The sequence below is a fragment of the Panthera onca genome, chromosome A2, assembly GCF_046562875.1.
Source record: "Panthera onca isolate mPanOnc1 chromosome A2, mPanOnc1 haplotype 2, whole genome shotgun sequence".
In the NCBI taxonomy this organism is placed as follows: domain Eukaryota; kingdom Metazoa; phylum Chordata; class Mammalia; order Carnivora; family Felidae; genus Panthera; species Panthera onca.
The window spans coordinates 41,763,955-41,785,915 of record NC_138340.1 but is presented as its reverse complement, the minus strand read 5'-3'; the positions used below and the strand labels follow the sequence as shown (position 1 = coordinate 41,785,915).

The following is a 21,961-nucleotide window of genomic DNA, read 5'->3' as shown; positions in this document are numbered from 1 at the left end:
TGGCCGGCGCGGGGGCGCGGGGGGCGCCGCCGGCGCTAGGCGCGGGACCCCGTTGGCTGCTCTGCCGCGCTTCCCGCCCCTCCCTCCCGCCCCTTCTCCCCTCCCTCCAGTGGCCGCGCTGGAGCCGGAGCCTGGGCGGCGGAGGCGCAGGCAGCGCTTGCTCGGCGCCGGCAGCAGCCACAGCAGCCTGGCGCGCGGCGGCGGCGGCGGCGGCGGCGGGCGGGCGCCGCAGGCTCGGCCAGGAACGGCGCGGACCGGGGAGCTGCGGCGGAGGCTCGCGCGGGCGCGCACGGCGGCCCCCCAGGCCCCGGAGAACGGCGGCCGGCGCACCGGCGGAGCGGGCGCCTCGTGCACTGCAGAAATCAGGTAAGTCTCAGAGTCCCGGCTCCTTGCGCCGGCCCCGGGCACTACGGTGAGCCACCTGCCCTGGCAAACTTTTCGCACTGGCTTCAAGGCTCCTAGCCCTAAAGTTTGTTTGCGGGGATGTGCCCCCGACGAGTGGAGAATAAGAGATGCGTCTCGGAGCAGATTTGCTCTGGGGAGATAATTTTTTTCTTCTTGCGCGAGGATTGGTTTCCAGGATGGGAACACTTTGCATCTCCAGCTCCAGCGTGGGGAGGTGCGAGGTGGGTCCCACTGGCTAGCCCTTAGCTCAGCGGATTTGGCTAGTGAAGTTGGAAAAAAAAAAAAAAAAAAGTTGTGAGATGCAAGGGTACTTAAGATGAATCCTAGGTTCGCGGTGCAGGGGGTGGAAATGTGATACAGCTTTTTGCCACAAACCTCTCCCTGCTCTCCAGCTCTGGGGAAACTCGGGCGGAGGATTCTTCGATTAGCGACCAAGTTTTCCAAGCCTCATTTTCTTTCCACTTTTCAATCTGCAGTCTTGGACAGAATCTTCTGCCGCGTGTATTTGCCAGGTTTTGTCTGGAATGGGCTATAGTCCAGCTTTCCTGAGCTCGGACCTGGTCTTGGCTGCTTTTCTCTTCTCTAAGGAGCCGTGCAAAGCTAACCAAGCGGCTAACAGACTACCAGGAACGGAAACCAGGAAGTGTCAACTGGGTACCCCAAGACACAGCACCATTAGAAAATTTTTTGACTGATTGAGATGAATGAACAGCTTATGGGCTGTGCTTGTGCAAAGCCCCGCACGACCCTCCAATCCGCCTGTCCTTCCCTGTACTGCATTTACTTATTGATGTACAACAAGGAGATGTGCCCAGAGGAATGATTTAGTAACAAAATGGTACCGGCTATGGTGAAGAGAGTCAGTTTCTGGTCCGAGCCAAAGAGAGGAGGACAGACAGCTCTGGGAAGGGGGTGGCCAGTTTGTTCACCTGAAATCATGATGTGAGGAAAACAGAGCTAGAGAAAGCAACGCAGGGAGGGGAGATGTGTGATGTTCAGGAGGGAGGTCAGAAACCCCAGCTCATATGGTGAGTAGGTAAATCCAGAAATAATTTAAAAATGATTGAGCAGGAATATATATATATATATATATATATATATATATCAGGAATATATATATATATATATATATATATATATATATATATATATATATTAAGTAGGAGGACTCTACAAGCTGTGGTTTCTGTTTACCCCCACAGAGATGAATATCACACGAGCTGAAAAAGAATCTTGATCTGTAAATAGATTAAAAAACAAGAATTAATCAGAACAATGAGTCAGAGCCCTACAGTGTTTGAAAGGAATAATTGCCTTTGGAAGAGCTATTATGTCTCAATACTGAAGTCAAATCTGTTACTTTTGCTTTGCTAGTTGTGTTTACTAACAGTAACATGGCTTTGGCTGCAATTACCTGACATCTGAGGTTGTGGTTTTAACCCTTGGTGGGCTGTGGTACCAGGGAGGAGGTTCTGTAGGTTAATACTCATATCCATTTGAGCAACATTTACGAAGTGCCTAATATGTGCCAGTCACTGATTGCAATGGGACAGGTTCTGGTAAATGTGGTTCATAGAAGATATCTGATAGGGTTCAGCCTTGCCAGTGGAAATATATTTGCTCAGAAATTAATGATCTTTGAGTGTTTGCTTCAAGTCAGTTGAGATTCAACATGTAGTTTGAGGACCCTCGAAATGATCACTATCCACCCGGGAGCTAGAGTGAATTGCTACACATTTTTGTTTCAGCTAAATGGTGAGGCTAAATGCATATGTGTGGCCCTCCTGTCTGAAGGTGGTATAACAGACACAGTGGCTAATTGATTTGTAGGGCAATAGATGCAGGCACTGGCTGCCTCAGACAATAACATTCACCTCCATGTTCTTCTCAATGTCTGGATATCAGTAATGTTAGCACAAAGACATGAAGGCATTAAGTCCATTCTCCAAGAGAACTCTCAACTTTTCAGCATCCTTCACAACCCACCCGGATAGCCTGATTATTCCTTAAAATGGCAGCAAAACATTTAATAGGACCAAAGTGCTGAGCAATTTCACTTGGAGCAAAGATTAGCTACGGACAGCAAGCTGTAGCCTTTCCATTGCTGATTTATGTTCAATTTTATCACTGTCACATTTCATATATGCCCAGTTATTACAAACTAATAGCCTCTTCGCTCTGCTAGCAAAATAAGCGTCCTTCTCTTTTATAAGTTCCTAACTCCTCACACATTCGGTATGCATCTTCTCTCTTTGTTTTTACTGCGTAATTTAAGTGTGAAACTTGAAGTTCTCATTAGCTCTTGAAATGTTTTGTGCCTAAATGGTATACAGATATAATTGCCCCTTTAAAGCTGCTAGTTCTGTATATCACTGTATTATGCACATGGCTGGTTCAGTGTTCTGTGTTTTTCTAGTCACCGGTTAGTAAGGTCTTAGCAGTAAAATAATGTTAACTCCTGGTATGGAGACAGTTAGATGGCAGGAGGATTAATTGATGCTGGCCATGTTTCCTTGCCATCTCTGATTCAATTACTGCCACCAGTTCACTTTCAAGCCTTTTGATCTTAGGGAGTTTGTCTCTTTGAAGGTGAGTTTTTCAGAGGTGCTCCTATGGTTTTAAAATGTATTTACGAGTCACTTAATGCTGGTAGACTAGTTCTTATGCTTGATAACACTGCCTGAGATACTATCCTTTTTGCAAAGATGTTTGACAGTAATTAGAGCATTGGGCTGGCCACAGGATAGTTGAAGACAGAACATTTCTTTGAAATTAAGGTGTAACAGATCTCAGTCTCAGATCTAATTTGTGTAAAAATTTCAGGAACAAATCAACTATGCTAAGTGGTTTTTGGTTTGTAGCACCACTCCCCCATTTATCTACTAAATATAGCGGAACATTTCTTTTGAAAATTTGCTGCAGGAGCAATCCTTCCCCTAGTCGAAACTTTGTATGCCAGGTTCCAATCCATGGTACATTTTTATTTCTCCCCTTTTATGTACATGTTATAAACAAGAAATAAGGGTTTGTAATAGAAGTGCTGGCAGAACTTTATGGCATCTCAAACAGCTCTGCTACTTGGAATGTAAATATTTGTAGAATCTTTACTGTGCAAGAAGCTGCCTTGCAAAAAGTGAGAAAAAATGACTCTTTTATTAAGTAGGATAAAATAATTCAGGAAGTATGCATATTCCTTATTGCAGACATATTGGCATTCTGAGTAATAGATTATATATGTTATAGCAATTCCATAGCCCTCTCTTAGATGCCTTTATAACTCAGATTGTAAATTTTCTGTGTTCTAAAACAGGAGAACAAATTTGTCCCATTTGTTTTTCTAACTTGCTTGACTTTGATTGCCTTTTAAATGTTCAGGGATGAAATCTGTAATTCAAAAACCACTTTGATTATATTGCTGATAAATGAAGCTGTCGGTATGCTATCTTTGGGAAAAAAGAGTGCTTGGGACCATTGCAATACTTCAAATACTCTTATTCTAGGGAATTAGTCCAACTCAGATCTTGTGCGTCCTTTCGATTGTGATATTTCTCAGATTTGTCCACTTCTGTCCATCTCCACTCACATGATTCTGTTTTATTCCAAATCACTATCTCCTCCCAAGGGAAAACTGTGCTGGTTTCTCTGCCTCCTCTTTTGCTTCCTCCCCCAAATCATTATCTGCATGCTAGTCAGGGCAATATTTTTTTCTTAAATGTAAGTTAAATTAATACTCCTCTCCTCAAAGCACTTAAATGATTTTATATTGCATTCAGAACTATTAAATATCTACAAAGCCATGTAGGATTTAAACATTACCCCTGTGTCCAACATCATCACATGCCATGCTTTGGGGAGAAAGAACTTCATAGGCTTCTCTCCATTGTCTGCAGTTTTGTTGACCTCCTTCCTATCTTAGGGTTTATTTTATCCCTTTGCCTGGTAGCCCATTCTATCCTTTACCCCCAAACACACACACACACACACACATACACACACACGCACACATGCACACCCCACATAGAGTTTGACAGCTGATCACACTTTTGGTCACAATATAAATATTTATTGAAAGAGTGCTCTCTAATCCCTCTGCTTGTCTCTTTTTGTCCATATCGCCCAAAGCGCTTATCATAACTTGAAACTATCTCATCTGATTCCTTGTTTACTATTCTGTAACCATCTTACAAACAGTCACCACATCTGTTTTACTTACTATTGCAAAGCAGCTTCTATCACAGGACGTGGCTCACAATGGAGTTTGATAAACCCATGGGAACTATGCTCTGGGGGTGCTGAGTTTATAACATGTGGCTGGAGCACCTCTGTGACCAGAGATCCTGTCTGTCATGTTCATATTCAGCAGAGGTCTGCAGCTGACTTTTACAGAGTGTTCTGTCACCTTGCTCTAAGATCTCTTAGAACTTTTGGATATCTGCTACTTCAAAGCCATTGTGTCAGAATGGGAATCATCATTTTTCCTCCCAAGCTGGTTGTAGCATAAGGTGATACTTTCTTTCATCTTTTCTCATTGTGGTCCTCAAGGCACATGGCACCAAGTGGTCTTCGGTACTGTCCTCTTTTGTCCCTGCAACCAGTCAACTGATTAAAAATACAAGAACTTTCATTCATGTGATTATCCACCAGCCAGGTTCCAAGCCCTTTACTGCCTTTGCAGTTCTTACCTAAAGTTCTTGCTAAATGCAGCAGATCAAGAAACCACCTTCTGCTCCTCTCCAGTCTTTCTGACACATGCTGCTGTATTATTCCATGAACCAGAAACCTTGTATCATTGGACACCCACAGCCTACAGAGAAAATGCCACTGATGGAGCCTGTCTGCATGAGACTTCTCTTTTCTCACCCATCCTTGAACTTCCAACTTAACAGAGCTTTTTAAAACTTTCTTGAAAACTCAGAATGTTGCTTTTGGCTTCAAGATTCCTGTACCCTTGGCTCTAACTCCAAGCCGCTCATTCACATACCAACTCATGTCCACCCTTAATTCACTGTTATTTTTGCCAGGAATGCTCTTTAATTCTAATCCTACTGTTTCTGGGAAGCCTTTAGTGTCCTCCAGATTAGGTTTGGAGGTGTGGCTTCCACTCTCAACTATGTTTTAAAATTTTCTTCTTTAGAGGGATAATGGATTTGAATTCAATTGATACTGTGCATTTGTTTAATATCTGTCTTTCCTGATAGTCTGTGCATGGAGCGGCACGGCATATTAGGGTTTTGGTGACTATTTGCACAATCAAAAAAGATGAGTTGATCTCTTTTATTCACGTGCAGTTATACTGTAGTTATTTATGTTATGGCTTCTTTTTATTGGACTTAAAATTTTTAGTGTATAATTTAAAGATTTTATTGTATTTTGCACAGTTTTGGGGTGGCAAACTATTAATTGACAACAGATGAATATCTTGATATGGTCTGAACTTAGAAAAATTCTGTGACAAACATATGCCCTAAGGGAGCATAAGCTTTGGTTGTCGGTACTGATGGCTGGTCCTTGATGCAAGGGTCTTAGTTTAGTGCAATGGGAGTAATTTTGGAATTCTCAAGATCCATTATTTATTAGAGTAAAACAATGAATATGAAAGAAATAACTAAATGCTTCACAACAAATCAAAAGTACATCTTCCTAAACTATCAAGAGCTACATAGTTATAAATGGGGGAAGACAGGCTTGTGGGCATTTAACAGTCTTACCAATTGTCCTTCAGTAGAAAGCCCCCTTGGGGCACCTGGGTGTCCCAGTCCATTAAGCATCCGACTCTTGATCTCAGCTCAGGTCTTGATCTCAGGATCATGAGTTCAAGCCCCGCAGTGGGGTCTGCACTGGGTGTGAAACCTACTTAAAAAAACACACACACACAGAAAGCCCCCTTATCCTTATAGAGATATTCCATATCTCTCTCACTGCTTCCCAACTAAGTGATCTTTCTAGAAACATTAACCGTTCTGTTGAAATAACGGGCATTCCTTGATCCTTTACAGGATTTTCTGAGTTATTTGTCGGTGATGAGACCTGGTGACTAATATTTTTAAACTTTTTATTTTAAAGCAACTACACTCATAGGGAGTTTCAAAAAATAGTACAGAGAGGTCTGTCTGTCCTTCACCCAGCTTCCTCCCACAGTGGTATTGTGTTTTGGCTAAAACCAGGGAATTGACATTCGTGTGCTACTGTTAACAAGACAACAGACCTTATGTAGTTATCAGCATCTTTTAAGCCAGACTACATGAGTGTGTGTAGCTCTGTGCACTTGTACCCCATGTATGCAATTGTGTAGCTAGGCTTTGAATTTAAAGAACAAACACCCTGATAGCTGCAGTTCCCATGTTAAACACACTCTGATGTAATATTTTTGCAAGTAGCTTCTAGGTTTCAAGTAGTCCACTTGGATGGACCTTTTCCCATGCAAATGTTTGTCCTGTTGCTCTTAAATATCATGAACTCATTCACCTTGGAGTTGCCTATATGTAAAAGTTGCCATGGAAACAGAAGTCTTGGCATTTTATAAAGCAGGATGTGACATTTGGGTGGTTCTCTGTGGTCATCAGCTTGGGAATCTGTGTTTACTTGCCATATGAGTTTTAAAAAGTTCTGCAGGTAAGTGTGTGTGTTTGTCAATGTAATCAGATTTGGACACGATTTTTATGCCACCAGGGCCACGATCTTACTGAATATTTCCTTACACTTTCTAGCACTAACAGACTCCTGGTCCATTTTTGTTCTTACATAGAAATAGTCACTCTTTAAAATAACTTAACATATTGCAGAAGATGGTAATGACCCTTTTCAGGCAATTAAAATCAACCCGAACAATATAGCTAGTGATCTAATCTGATGGCTGCTACTCACTTGGGCTGGCCGCTTCTGTGAATGTAAAGCAGCAGAAAGTTGCTGATTACCAATCGTTACCAATTGCAGTGAGTATTCTGAAGGCTCTGGAATACAGATAAGGCCCATTTATACCAAAGTCCGGCGTGTGCTACAGCAGACAGCACTGCTGTTACCACTGCCCATTCCCTTTGCCTACAAAAGTGTTTACGTTTATATATGCTAGGCAATTTGTCGTATTCTTCAACTATTCTTAGTGAAGCTTTTTTGTGTTGCTAAGAAAAACCATCCAAAACCTGTGTATCAGCTGGATAATTTTGAAGTTTGAATCTTGCAGGCCAAAGGTTTTCTCTCTTTCTCACTTTCTCCTACCATTAGAAAAAATGTTCTAATGTGCAATGGAAAGATATACATGTTTATGTTTAGTACTAATTTACTGGATTATTTCACCAATATTAAACAAAGATCACCCCTATGGAGTTGATTCTGTAGCACTTAGTGGCAATATTAGTTTTTAAAAAGAACAAAAGAATGTCTACAAATATATATATATATATATATATATATATATATATATATATATATATATATATGTGTGTGTGTATTTGGAAGGGTTTTATTTGAAACAAGCCACATATTCTGTGAAGATGCTTGTAAGTGGAAGGCGTATTTCCATATAATGGGAAATTCTGGAATATAGATGTTTCTCTTTTTAGTCAAATATTGCCATGATTGTCTGCTGCTATAAATGGTTTTGCATTATGACTTGCTTGGAAATATCTTCTGTCGTTTTTCTAGAAATTAGTCACAGGGTTTTCCTCCTGAATCATTATTTTTATTCTTCCATTTTATTATTAATAATCTGATTATGTCTTATTATTCCTGTTCCCGTCCCACTTTGACCACACATATGTAGACATTGACACACACACCACCAAAGTCATAGACTGGAATAAGGAATAGAATTAATACCAAATTATAAAATTCAGAAGGTAAGAAATACAAATGTTTTGTAAGCATTAACCAGAAGAGAATAAAATCAAATGAAGGGGAGGAATTTTAGATTGTATATCAGATTAATACACCATGTTATGTAAAGTTAGCCCATTTCTTCCTCCTCCTCTTTCTCAGATGAGTTCTTAGTTTCCTTCCCTTCTCTCAGGTTCTATTTTTGAATTGACTCTTCAGTACTGACCCCTAGTGGGTAAATGTTTTCAACTGTCTAATTGAAAAGATTACATCTATTTGGAGGGTTCTTTACAGGGGCAAGGAAGGTGGCTATAAACGTGATCAAACTCGGTCTTCAGAGAAAAATATTGGTAGAAAAAGAAAAAGCGCACATCAGCCCCTTGGGAGACTGTTTGCAAAGCTGGCTGCAACCATACCTTTCTTGGCACTTTGCGTACTTGCTCCTGTCTTCAAGCAAATAAATCAGTTTCTCTTCCCCTTGAATCTGGGCTGGCCTTTTGAATTTGAGCAATAAAAACAATGTAGCCAAAGTGGTGTTATTGGGAATTTTGAGCCTAAGCCTTAGGGTGATGGGGGCTTATGTTCTTGTTCTCTTACTGCCTTGAAACCTCCACATAAAGATGTCCAGGTTTGCCTTTTAGAGATTGAGAGGCCACCTAAAGACAGAGCCTACAGCCAATATTAGCTAATGGCCAGAATTGGTAGTCAGTCACACAAGACCATCAGTCCCAGTTAAGCCATTGGATGATTGACTTACATGAATGACATCAGGCAAAATTAGCAAACAAACCACAAAGCTGAACTCAGGTCAAATTCAGAATCATCAGCAAATAAGTTATGTTTAGGTTATTAAGTATTAGGGTAGTTTATGCAGCGGCAATACACACAAATACATGTTCATAATTTTAAAAAGCACGTTTAAAAAATGTAAGTAAAGGGGCTTCTAGGTGGCTTATTTAGTGAAGCTTGTACAGACCCTTGACTTTGGCTCAGGTCATGATCTCAAGGTTGTGAGATCAAGCCCTGTCTTGGGCTTCATGCTGAGCATTGAGCCTGCTTAAGATTCTCTCTCTTACTCTCTCTCTGCCCCACTTGCACATGTGCATATATGACACTTTTTCTCTATCAAAAAATGTAAGTACATATTTTTAAAATGTGAAGTCTAATTTCTTTTTGTTGTTTTATAAGTATATACATCAACTTTTCTTTGGTAAGAAATAATCCAAAAATTTCTTAGGCTTCGGAGGACAGATATTATTCACCTGCCTGAAAAGCTGTGGGTCAGAGTTGGGTCAGCATGGTTCTCTTCCATGCTATGGATTGACTGTGTCCCTGCTCCATGTGGCTTTTCATTTTGGGCTCCGGGCAGAAGTACAGCCACACAGTATATAGCATGGCATTCCATCCAGGTCTACCAGCGTAGGGCTTTAGACACCTACCCATGTCTGCTTGGTAGATAGGCTGCTAATAGCTCACAGGGGAACTTCCCTTTGCAGAGGGAACTGTCTCAGGCAAGGTTATGCTTCCTCTTAGGTGGTGTCCATGCCAATGAGAGGCTGCTGCCTGGGTACAAAAACCTGATCCCTTTGCTTTAATTTAGGACAATTCTGAAGCCTATACCAGCTCCAGAAAGCCCCTGAGGATCAACAGAGGCCTCATGTACAGTACTTTAAATTTCAGGATCCTCCTTTGCCTCATCATGCTTTTTTTTATACTTTTCTTTTGAGAGCATTCTTTTCTTTCGAGAGTATTCTTCAGTAGACCCTTCTCATCTCAGATTTTGTTTCTGGGGAACCCAGGTTAAGAAAGGCCCTTATCTGGTACACGTTCTCACAGCAGAAGGCAGAAACCCAAGAGGCTTACTTGAACTGTGAAGTTGCTTTTAAAACTTTTCCTAGGACTGGTCATATGTCAGGTTTTTTGTTTTTTTGTTTTTTGGGTTTTTTTTCCCACACTTTTTTTTTTTTTTTTTTTTTTTTTTTTTTGCCAGCCGTCATAGTAGAGCTGATAAAGGACAAAGAGGATAAGTGCATTTACGAATAATAATGTAATCCACCATAATCTACCTCTCTTAGTCTTCTACACACAAAATACACTTTCAGTCTCTTGTACACTAGTTATAATCAACCCTTCCACAAGAACTGTACCCCCAAATCTTATCTAATTATGAAATAAAGCTGAAAACCTAAGATTTATTTTAGTCACCACCTTCTGGCACAAGTGCAAAACGTTGAACCAAACTGTTCCCAACACATTAGAGCTTCTGCTGAGTCCTACCACAGGTTGATATACTATTGACAAACTACATGCCCAAGGTGAGGGGCAGAAACATATTTCGCATATAGATCTAGGGGTGAGGAAGGAATATTTGTGAATCAGAATGCAGTTCACTTATATGAATTAGCTATTAAGTGCAATAATCCTCTACAGAAACTAACCAGAAAACTTCAGTAACCTAAAATAAGAGAAATTTATATAGTTCTCACTTTTGTGAGAGACTGGGGTAGCTCTCCTGAACTCAGTTGGTCTTGCTTATGTTTTTATGGGTCAGCTAGGAGTTGGCAGAGCTTGGCTTGGGCAAGCTGGGTTTCTCTGCTCAAGCTTCACATCTGAATGGCTCAGATAATTCAGCATCTTATTCTGAGGCACAGGCTGAAGGAGAAATCCTTTGGTAGAAACTATTCTCATGCCAATTGCATAGGTACAAAAGGACAGATGGAATCATAAGAGATCTTGGTCACTCATGGATTATTATCACTTATGCTATCTTCTGTTGGCCATAATGAGAAACATGGCCAAACTCAAAGCCAAGGGTACGGAACTGTCCTCTGTCCATTTAATGGCAGCTATCGCAAAGTCACATGGCCAAGGGCATAGATACAGGAAAGGTGAAGAGTTGACGCCAGTAATGCAATCTGCTATAGCACCAAACCTCATCTCCTATCCATTAAGCGTTGTAAATGCCCTCTAGATTTTAGTTGCATTTCAAATTAAAAAACGGAAAATGTAAAATGTCATTTTATTGCTTATGAATGAATTATAACTCTCTAATTGCTGCCTAAGTGAAGGAGTCCTGTGTGAAGCTCAGTAATACTCAGAGGTGGAAAAGACAATGAAAGTTCTCAGAGCATGTACAGCCCAATCAGAAGAACCCATATGTACTTGGAAATCTAATGAATACTATTAGGAAGTTTTGCCCAGTGGTATGTGTATGCTTCTCAATTCAGGCAAACTCTGTCTGCCACTTAATGGTTTGTGACCTTGGGCACATTAATTGATTCTCCTAAGCCTCAGTTTCTTCATCTGTAAAGTTGGAATATCGGTCCTACCGTATAGATTTGTTGTAATAAATATGCGAGGTAAGGTGAGGCCCTTAAGACAACCCATAGTTCTCCTACTTGTTGCTTGTAGCACTTTTACTATTGATGTCTGTGTTATTCATTACATACATTTTATATATATTCATAGAATAGTGGAGGTATGGTATATGAAGAGAACTGAGAAGAATGAGAGGTAACTGGTAGAACTATCAAGCATGATTAGGGAAGGCTTTATATTAATCTATGACTGAGCTGAATCCTCAAGGGTCAAAAGTAAAAGCACAGTCTGTCTGCTTGATAAACATTGGACTGACCAGTTTTGGAACCAGTGAGTCATGTCCATGCTTGTTGTAGTTGAGAGTGTATTTAAGGACATACCTGGTGAGTTGTAAGTCGTGATATGGAAAACCATGATGTGGGCTGAGTGCAGGATACTCTTAGGGCATAGAGGCAGATCTGAGGCCATGCCCTGTTATAAATCTAAAGCTATAGGAGACTGGGGAGACTGGGAATAGATAAAAATCTCTGTAAAGAGCTTTTTTTTTGTACAAAAATTTTTAGAAAGCATAACATCTTAAAACACGTTTTGCCAATGAGGCCAAAAAGATTCATAGAATGCCTCAGGTCAAGTACAGGTTAGTGACCTAACCAGAAGTGGAATCCATATTTCCCATGTCTGCAAGTAGTACATTTTTCACTCTGGAACAGCCTCCACTTACAAGAAAAGTTTATATAACTGGAAATGGAAACTATTGCCTTATCCTCCATAATGATTGTGAGTGAACTTTTTTACTCATCTCAGACCCCAGGTGGACTCACTTTTCTGTCTCTATGTAGGCTCTCATCTCTAGGACTGAGATTGAGTTCACTTTTCAGAATCTTTTTCTGCTTCCCTATTAGCTTAACTCTCCCTCTTTCCCTATTTCCAAAGCTGGCCCTCATCAGCTCTTTTTATGCCATGGAGCCTTTGGTTGTCTCATTTTCCTGTTCCCTCATATGAAATCATTTATTTTTTCCCCTCTTTTCCTCCTTAATATAAAGAGAGGAACACAGAAACTGACAAAAACTATCTATCATAGGTGATTTCCTTACCACTGCTCCACATCAATAGCTGGAATCCTCTTAATGATTACCTTTACTTCTGTCAAAATCATACCCATCTTTTTTCAAGTTCAACTTAACCTCTCTCGCCTCTCATTAGCTCTAGTTAGCTTTATCCAAAGATGTAAATTTGCTTTATTGCTGTTCAGAAACTGTTGAGAATCACTCATTCATCCTTTCCTGGAGAAGGGTGTTTCTTTCCCATGCCATTGATGATGACATCATCATCAAGGTTTGATCGTTATCAAGCTTTGGCCAATGAAATGTGAACACTTCATGTTTAGTCACTTCCTACAGGGGCTTTCAGAGCCAGTACATGGTTCCTTGTGTTCTCATCTGTTTCTGAGGCCCTGAAAACCCATGTTGAAACGGAGTTTCCTGGAGTCTGGACCTGAGTGGCTGCCATGAAGAGAACCCTGTGTTGACCAGCAGTTGACATCAGACATGAGCACAAGATACACTTCATTGTCACCAGCCATGGAGTTTTCACATTGTTGGTTACTGCAGCATAACCCGGGCTATGCTGATGAGTAAACCACTCCTACCTGGATCTCTCAGAGCCTTTCAGCCCCAACACTTATAGAACTGACTTCATGATGGGGCGCCTGGGTGGCTCAGTCGGTTAAGCGTCCGACTTCGGCTCGGGTCACGATCTCGCGGTCCGTGAGTTTGAGCCCCGCGTCGGGCTCTGTGCTGACCCCTCGGAGCCTGGAGCCTGTTTCAGATTCTGTGTCTCCCTCTGTCCCTGACCCTCCCCCGTTCATGCTCTGTCTCTCTCTCTCTCAAAAATAAATAAACGTTAAAAAATTTTTTTTACTAAAAGAACTGATTTCATGAACATCCTTGCCAGCGTTTTGTTGGTACCAGTGTTCTCTACCTTCTCCCACCACCGGAAAACAATATCAGCATCACACCAATTGCTCAAACTGTAAACTTGGGATGTATTTTTGATCTCTTTGCAGCCCATATTGAATACCATGCAATTCTTGTCTTTACTACTTCCGAAATCTGCACTGACATTGCTCAGTTCTCTCTACCTTTAGTTCCAGTATCTTCACTTAAACCACTATCATCATTCTCCTTAATTAGTAAAAAAGCATCCAGTCTGGTTTCCTGCATTTGCTATCCATTCATGATTATTTTGAACCTATTTCCATTCTGCAGCCAGTGTATGATATGAAATGTAATATGAAACCCTCTTTCAGACCTTAAAGAATTTCAGTTGGCTTTAAGGTAAAGTTCAGATTATTTGACAGGGCTTACAGGGCCTCAATGATTTTACCTCTGTTGCCCTCCTGGCCTTATCATAGGGAACTCCAAGCTCTGTTCTCTGATTCTAGCAGTGAGGGATCTCTTCAGTTTCTTGGGTGAGTCTTTGCATGTGGTGTGACCTCTGAGTGTGTACACCTCCCCATAACCCCCATTCCTTCCACCCCACCACACACACGCATTCATACATATGCACTCACCCAGCAGCCTTTGCCTGGCTCACTCCTGCTCATCTTACAAGTCGCAAAGTAAGTGACACTTCCCGAACAGATGACAGTTTCTGCTTTACTTTTCCGTATCTGTCATCATCCTTATTACTGTATGTTTTCCAGATTGGGTAGTTTGAGGGCAGGAAACCTACCTTTCTTGACTACCTCTGTACCCCAGTGTCTGGCAGCAATTAGGCTCTCAAAGATATTGAACCAATTAGATAAAGACCACAAATAGCCTTCAAACCACTCATGATCTTTCCCTGTTTGAATTCTTGTAACTCTTTGTATAGCTTAGATTTTTCAGTACCATTTAATGTGGATTAATTATGTGCTAAGTGCTATGCTAACCACTCCATTTAATGCTTACAACAAATGAGCAATTCAGCCACTTTTCTTACGATATGCATCATGTTGCCTCAACATAGTTATTTCTAGATTTTTTTAAAATCTCCACACCTAGAATTTAACCCTTTGTTACGATAGCAGTTATACTCTATTATAATTGTCTTTTATTTTCCTGGAGACCCCTCTCAATTGTGAAATTTCTCTAAGTGTTGCCACCTGTGCCTGGCACATTACCTGTGTCTTTGTAAGCATTCCCTACATATTTAATGAATGAATAATCATACTTAAGCTCCCATTAAACACTTGGTATTAGTAGTATTAATTTTATCTATGTGCCTTACACTTAGGAAATGCCTCAGGAAGTATTTGTGGATTGATTCTTTTGTAGAATTAATATGAGTTGCTTGCTATACGAAGGAAGGAGTACAACTCTGGGAATCACACCGTACTTAATTCAATTATAAATCTGTTGGTTATTTATTGCTGGGTAACACCACTCCAAAATTTAGTTGTTTAAAACAGTCTTTGTTTATAGTTCTGTTTGAGTGCATTGGAAATTCTAACAGGCGTTTCAGAAACAGTACATCTTTTCTTGGAGCCATGTGGTGTTGCCTGGGGTGGCTTGCCTAGGCCTGGAGGATCCAAGATGCTTTCACTTACAAGTCTGCTGCCTCTTTGGGGTACCTGGAAATAGTAGGACCAGGATGGGTTGCCCTGTCTTATGTCATAATCATTTCAGTAATCCGGACTTGCTTTTCTTTCATATTTCAAAAGAGTGAAAGTGGAGGCTGTAAGGCCCTCATAGGTCTACGCCTGAGACTGGCAGAACATTACCTCTACTACATTCTGTTGGGTAAAGCATGTCGCAAAGCCACTCCAGAAACAAGACAAGGGGAAACAGGCTTTACCTAATGATGGGGAGAGGCAGCATGGACCTCATTAAGAGGAATTGTTGGCTCCCATCTTTACAGACACCTCCCACTTCAAGGAAACTACCTATGCATGTTCTAAAATTTCTTCTGGAAGTTTCCAAGACACCCTTAGTTGGTATGGGGAGTAGAAAGTTTGTGTTTTAGGATTTTATTATTTTTTAGGATTGCTAGAGTCATCTAATTTTTGTGATTAAGAAAAATAAGCAGAATTTAATCTTGGTGAGCAAAATTAGGATGAAAAGTGTCACCTTCAGAAGATGGCGTTTAATATTGTAACCTTGTTTTAATATGTACTCGTGCTATTTGGCTGCTTTTAAAGTGTGCATATGCAGAGTACAAATCCCCAAAAAAGAAACTCCACAGTCCTCAGTGGTACTAGATAGCAAGAAGTTTTCTTTCTCTATGAGTGCTGCTGTAACTTTATCTGTTTTTAAAAATAAGTGTGCTGATCAATGTCATGAATAATTAAGCGAAAGGAGTTGTGGGATTTGGGGCTGTTTTCTCTTTAGTGATTGTAAATTCCATTTCACAAAGCCACAGCTCAGTAGCTAGGAGGAACAAAGTCTGGGTTACTCCTTATTCATTAAAAAAATAATCATCTGCTTGATGCAATATCATTCTAGAAAGAGTTTTGCTTAGAGCGTAGAGAATTTTCACATACAGTATTAAATCATTTGGAGGGATTTATATATCTAATGAAATCATTGTCCTAAGGATAATGATAAACGCTTACTGAAATGGTTGTAAAGTGTGGTTTTCTGGTTCAGGACCAAACCTAGAATAAGTGATTTAGACAACCTTGTGTGCAATCAATGTACATTGACCAATCCCTGATGTCAGTCCTTTGAACTGTCTGAGCGAATGGAGCCCTCTTCCTCTCATTACGTGGCTGCCCTAGAATTCTGGTCGAATGAATGGATGGAGTGTTTAAATTGCCTCACTTCTCCTGGCAGTATGGTTAGGAGAATGGGGAGGACCTGAATTCCAGGGGCTACTTGGTTATACTTCCCTTGAAGACAAAAGGATTAACCCCAGGTCATTTGCTGTTCTCATCAGTATGCTGGCACATATTGATGCCATGTTGAAGACATTGGAACTTTGCCTCTTAGACAGTAGTGTCCCCTGATGATGGAATTATACCATTTCCAACCGGCAGGATCCAAGGTGCTCAAGTCAATTGGACTCTTATATGAACTGAGTTGCTCAGGGAATGGAATTCATTGATTTCAGTGTTGGTAACACACTGTGTTTTTGTTTCTTTATTTTGTTTCTGTATACATTGTTCAATACTTTTCTCAGGTAGGAAATACTGTTTGGAATATGTAACAGTGGTACAGTGTGTTTACTATAAGGGCAAGACTGGTGGAGCTGTGTACTAGCAGACAGCCCTGTAGTCTGGCCCTGTCACAGCAGGTGCACTAGCAAGTTACAACAGACCTGCTGCGTGCAGCCTGTTGAGAATCTGCCTGTACCTCTCATCTCGTGTTTGTCTTTCACTAAGCATGTAGCTAGGAGAATGGAACATTCCCTTTGGACTGTAATTTCTTCTCTCCCATGTTCCCTATGTCTTTTATCCCTCTGTGTCTACCATTCAAAGTGCCACGTCTCCTCCTCCACCTCTAGAGAAGGAATGGCCACTCTGTGCCAGGTTACTCTGGTTACTCCACTGTGCTGTGGCTTGATGTTGGGTAGGTAATGGAATACATATTTGGTATTTCTTTTCTACAGACCTTTTAAGTCAGTGACGTACCTCTTACTGTCAAGGTGGGCTTCCTCTCAGCAGATGCTAAAATAATACAAATAGCAGCTAATATCGATCCTATTCTTACAACAATTCCAACCAGTGAACAGGGTAAAGGTGAGGTTTTTATCCCCTCACTAAGATATATGTATAATATATATAGATGATATAGATATAGATGTAGACGTAGATACAGACACAGATAGAGAGAGAGTGTCTTGGAAAGTTAAACTGAGTGAGCTTCATTTTCCTTATCTGTAAAGTCAATTTGTCAGATTGAAAAACAAACCATTGCCGGCATAGAGACACTCGCTTTTTGGTAGTTGTTATTCTTCTCAAATAAGAATACCAGTATTTATTAGCATTAATGAAAAAATTTTCCCTTCCTGTGAACACTTAGACTTTATAACATCATTAGGAATTCTAGACTAGTATGTTTTTGGACATTTAAAGTCACATGTGATGATGTCCCTTCAATCTTCCATGTCTATTCCTTGTTCTTTGATGTTCAGTAGCAAATCACCTTTGCACCGTAAGTGGTTATGAAAGAGAAGAGAAAATGGAATTTCTATTCTTTCAACCACTTACATGTTTTGAAATTTTAGAGGAGATGACTCAGCAGGATCTGAGGTGAAACCATCAGAAAGCTAATGTATTATGTATATCAACCCCCCCAAAGCCATTAATTAGCCACAATGCATTTTATACTTATTGTCATAAATTGTTCTAAGTGAAAACAAATTTGCCAGACTATAAAACTCTCAGTTAGTTTTCTGGCCAGAATTTGTGACATCTAAAAAAATAAAAAATCAAAACCAAAAACCCTACACCTAATAATATGTATTAAGATATTGAGCCGGGGTGCCTGGGTGGCTCAGTCGGTTGAGCGTCCGACTTCGGCTCAGGTCATGATCTCACGGTCCGTGAGTTCGAGCCCCGCGTCGGGCTCTGGGCTGATGGCTCAGAGCCCGGAGCCTGCTTCCGATTCTGTGTCTCCCTCTCTCTCTGCCCCTCCCCCGTTCATGCTCTGTCTCTCTCTGTCTCAAAAATAAATAAACGTTAAAAAAAAATTAAAAAAAAAAAAAAGATATTGAGCCAATTTGCTTATTCATTTACATTTTAGGAAGCTAAGTTTATTTTATTTTATTTATTTTTTATTTTATAGAAAGAGAGAACAGGGGAGAGTGGCAGAGGGATTGAGAGAGAGAGAGAGAGAGAGATTGAGAGAGAGAGCGTGTCCAGAGAGGGTCTTAAGCAGGCTCCACACTCAGCACAGAGCCTCCCTCACACAGAACTTGATCCCATGATCCTGGGTTTATGACCTGAGTGGAAATTAAGTCAGATGTCCAACAGATTGAGCCACCCAGGGGCCCCTATTTTAAAGCTATATTTGTGCCTAAAACATAGTAGCCACTCAATTGTTGCTAGTTTTATGAAGTAATTAAAGGTAACAATCATCGATTCATAAAATTCCACATACTTTTTTTGCAACCTTACCAAAAAAGAGATTTTTTAGAGAGAACTTAGGATCCATGAGAAATATAAATCCAGAGTTGTGCTTTACGCTCCTTAAAAAACAAGTTTATTAAGAATACTGGAGGTCAGTCTTCAGTTGGATGTGACCCACAGTTATTTGCTGTGATGGAACATCCTAGTAAGAACCTGCTCTTTTGCACTCATTTTCGTTCAGTAAAACAAGACCCAGATGTCTCATAGCCAAGCCGTTTAGGATGGCCACATCCTGAAGGTTGAAGACTTAGAGAAAACATTTGTGTTACGTTAACTTTTTAAAGTAAGAATCATCAGATACAGTCGATGGATGGATATATATATATATATATATATGTGTGTATCATAGGTGTTATAAGTATATATGTATATATATACATTATACACATATAATGTATATGTATAGTGTAACATAACATATGTATAATGAGTGTGTGTGTGTGTGTGTATATATATATACATATATATATATGTATATATATATATATGTATATATATATAATGTAAGTTTCATTTTGGTTTTCTCTTTGTCCAGTAACATTTTGGAGTAGATGTGTTTTCCCCTGATTCTCAATTCCAGAGTAAAATCCCTGTCTGTGTGAATCAGCATATCTTTTCACAGTCTAAATGGAAATCAGTAAACAGTACTTGAGGTTTCTTCCTGTTGCCCTCCCTTACACCACTGAGCTTCTAGAAAAGGCGACCTGCACGTGCTCCTCTCGGTTTTCATTGCTTTCCTGTCTGCCTTCTGCTCTCACCGCTATGGAAGTGGCATTCCTGGTATCACAAGCATCTTATTTCTGGCAAGGCCAGTGGTTGTGTCTCTGTCCTTGTTGTTTTAAGCTCTCAGTGCTGTTCGCTACTTCTCCTCACCCGCACTTTACCTGTTTTGACTTTCCTACCACTGAACTTTTGGGTCTCCAAGCACTGCTCTGATGGACTTTTATCCTTCTCCCCTTACTCAATTGTAGATGTTTCCTGAGCTTCAGCTCTACACTGCCTTTTCTGTTTCCCCTCTTGCTCCCATCAGAGAGTGCATCTTCTCTGTAACTCTTAACTCCTGTCTCGATTGCTATTGTCAACCTTGGATTTTTCCTGTGCTGAGTCCCAAATAGTGCCATATCGCTGTCCACCATTTTCATCTGAATGTCTTGATGCTGATCTAAACTGGAAGGTGTCTGAACTTGAACTCCTCTTTCTCCCCACATGTGGCTTCTTCTCTCAAAGTTCACTATTTCTGTCTCAGGACCATCTATCTTCCCTGTCAGGGAAACCAGATCCCTTTGAGTGACCATTGATTCTTCCCTCACCTCCCAAACGCCATCACTTATCTATCATGCTGGAGTCTTCTTTGCATTGTTTCTCAGATGCATGTGCCCAGCTCTTCCCCCAGTTCAGGCCTTTATCACACCACCACCACCACACCTGCTGCCTCCCTGTTTTCTCTTCTCTTCAATCACCCCACATGGTACCATATTCATTATCTTTGAATGACCACCATCTCTACACCACGTGATCACTGCATAACTATAATACCTTCTTGCTGTTTGTGCAAAGATGTAAAAACAAACAAACAAAACAAAGCAAACAACAGCTCTTAACCTGGCATTCAAGGGTTTCTACATTTTGACAATAGTATGATTCTTTCAGTCAGTGGTTCTCAGACAGCTTGGGTGTAACTAATATTTCGCAATATTAGTTGATACACTGATGTGAAATTCATAGGTAATACAACAGAATTACATGATTTCAGAAGAGCCAACCTGAGGCCCTAAGTGTAATAAAAGGAGGAATATAAGAAAATTAAGTCATAATATAATCTGTTGTTTTAATCTACAAATAAATGCTTGCCTGGGACCATCCTAGAGAATACGATGTGGCTACCTGCTCTTGCCTGTACACCTGTAGTAATTAAGCTTGGATTGAAGAGAAACAAGACATTAGTCAACTAAACATTACAGTCACTTTTCTTCACCTTTAATATTTAAAATGAGAGCTAAGTGTGTATATGTGAATATATTCATAGAATCAATGTGAACATTGTGGCTCCAGTTGCAGACCAATCATCAGTGAGTCAGGTTGTCGACCAGATTCCTGTTAGGGGTGATGCCACTGGTGATGTGATTTTCTGACGTGGGGGACAACTTTGGGTGACATCTGAACAATTCAAATTCAGTTTTTCTTTAATTTGTGTAGGAGTTGCATTCTTCTTTATTAAGACTGCACAAACAACTCTTTTGAAGCTTGGATAATGATGAATAGGTTTTTCTCTTATCTTCTTGTTTGAAAGCCACATGGGGATCGCTTTGCAGGACATCTAGCCTCCATATCCTCTGCCCTCTAAAGACCCTGGTTCTCTCCAATGAGCAAATTAAAATGCCCCCAAATGTTTCCCAAAGTGTCTGCATAGTAGGACAGGTAGTCGCTCCAAAATCCACTGCTCTAAGTCCCGTAGTTATCACTACCTTTGTGCTATCGCTTTTACCCCTGTGTGCCCTTCTCATCCTAGGGAAAGTCTTTGCTCTCATCTGTTTGCTTCTGAGAATCAAGTCTATGCCTAAAACTTACACTGTGATCTTTCACCTGCTTAAAAGCATCCCATGGTAATTTAGCATCTGTATTATAGTTGTATATGTTTATTTTCTACACACACATATATAGCTTCTCCCTGTACTAGAAGGCCGAGTTTGGCTTGCAAATGTCAGATACCCATCTCAGACTCACTCAAGCCTCTATCCTTGGCTCCCTCTAAATGCATTGGTGCTCTATATCGAAAAGTCCAGGACAGATGCTATTAGGCAGAGTGAGATCCAGGATTTAGCGATAGTCATTGGCTAGCTCTCTGCCTGTATTTCCCTCTTTCCTTCTCTTTTGGCTCATGTATCTGTCAGACAGGCCAACTCCTCAAAATCACTATAGCTTAATACAATTAAAGCATACTTCCTGTTCATGCTACATATCCTGTGTAAGTGGCAGGTGGAATATGTTCATTGGAGTTACTCAGGGGCCCAGGTTGACAAAAGAACAATTGTGACATGTGCCTCTCTTTTGCAAATGATACGGAAAAAGGAACATGGCAAATTATGCCGTTGTCTTCAAGCTTCTGCCTGGAGGAGATACGAGTCACTTCTGTTCATATCTCATTGACCAAAACCAGTCAGATGGCCATGCCCATAATCAAGGGGGGGGGGGGGGGTGAAGTCCCCCTCTGTACCTGAGAAGAAAGGAAAACCATGGTATTTGTGAACAGATAAGCCCTGATATTGAACTCAGTTGGATTTCCTTTGTGTCATTATTATCCGTCTACACTGTCTC

General features: G+C 40.6%; 1 protein-coding gene across 2 annotated transcripts in view; it reads left to right on the top strand.

The window, feature by feature from the left end:
• Nucleotides 1-254: 254 nt before the first annotated feature.
• Nucleotides 255-21,961, top strand: part of CNTN3 (contactin 3) — a 350,559-nt gene continuing 328,852 nt past the window's right edge. For both annotated transcript variants that reach the window (XM_060631569.3, XM_060631568.3), the window contains exon 1: nt 255-366. The gene's annotated coding sequence lies outside the window, so the exon portion shown is untranslated. The remainder of the gene's footprint in view (nt 367-21,961) is intronic.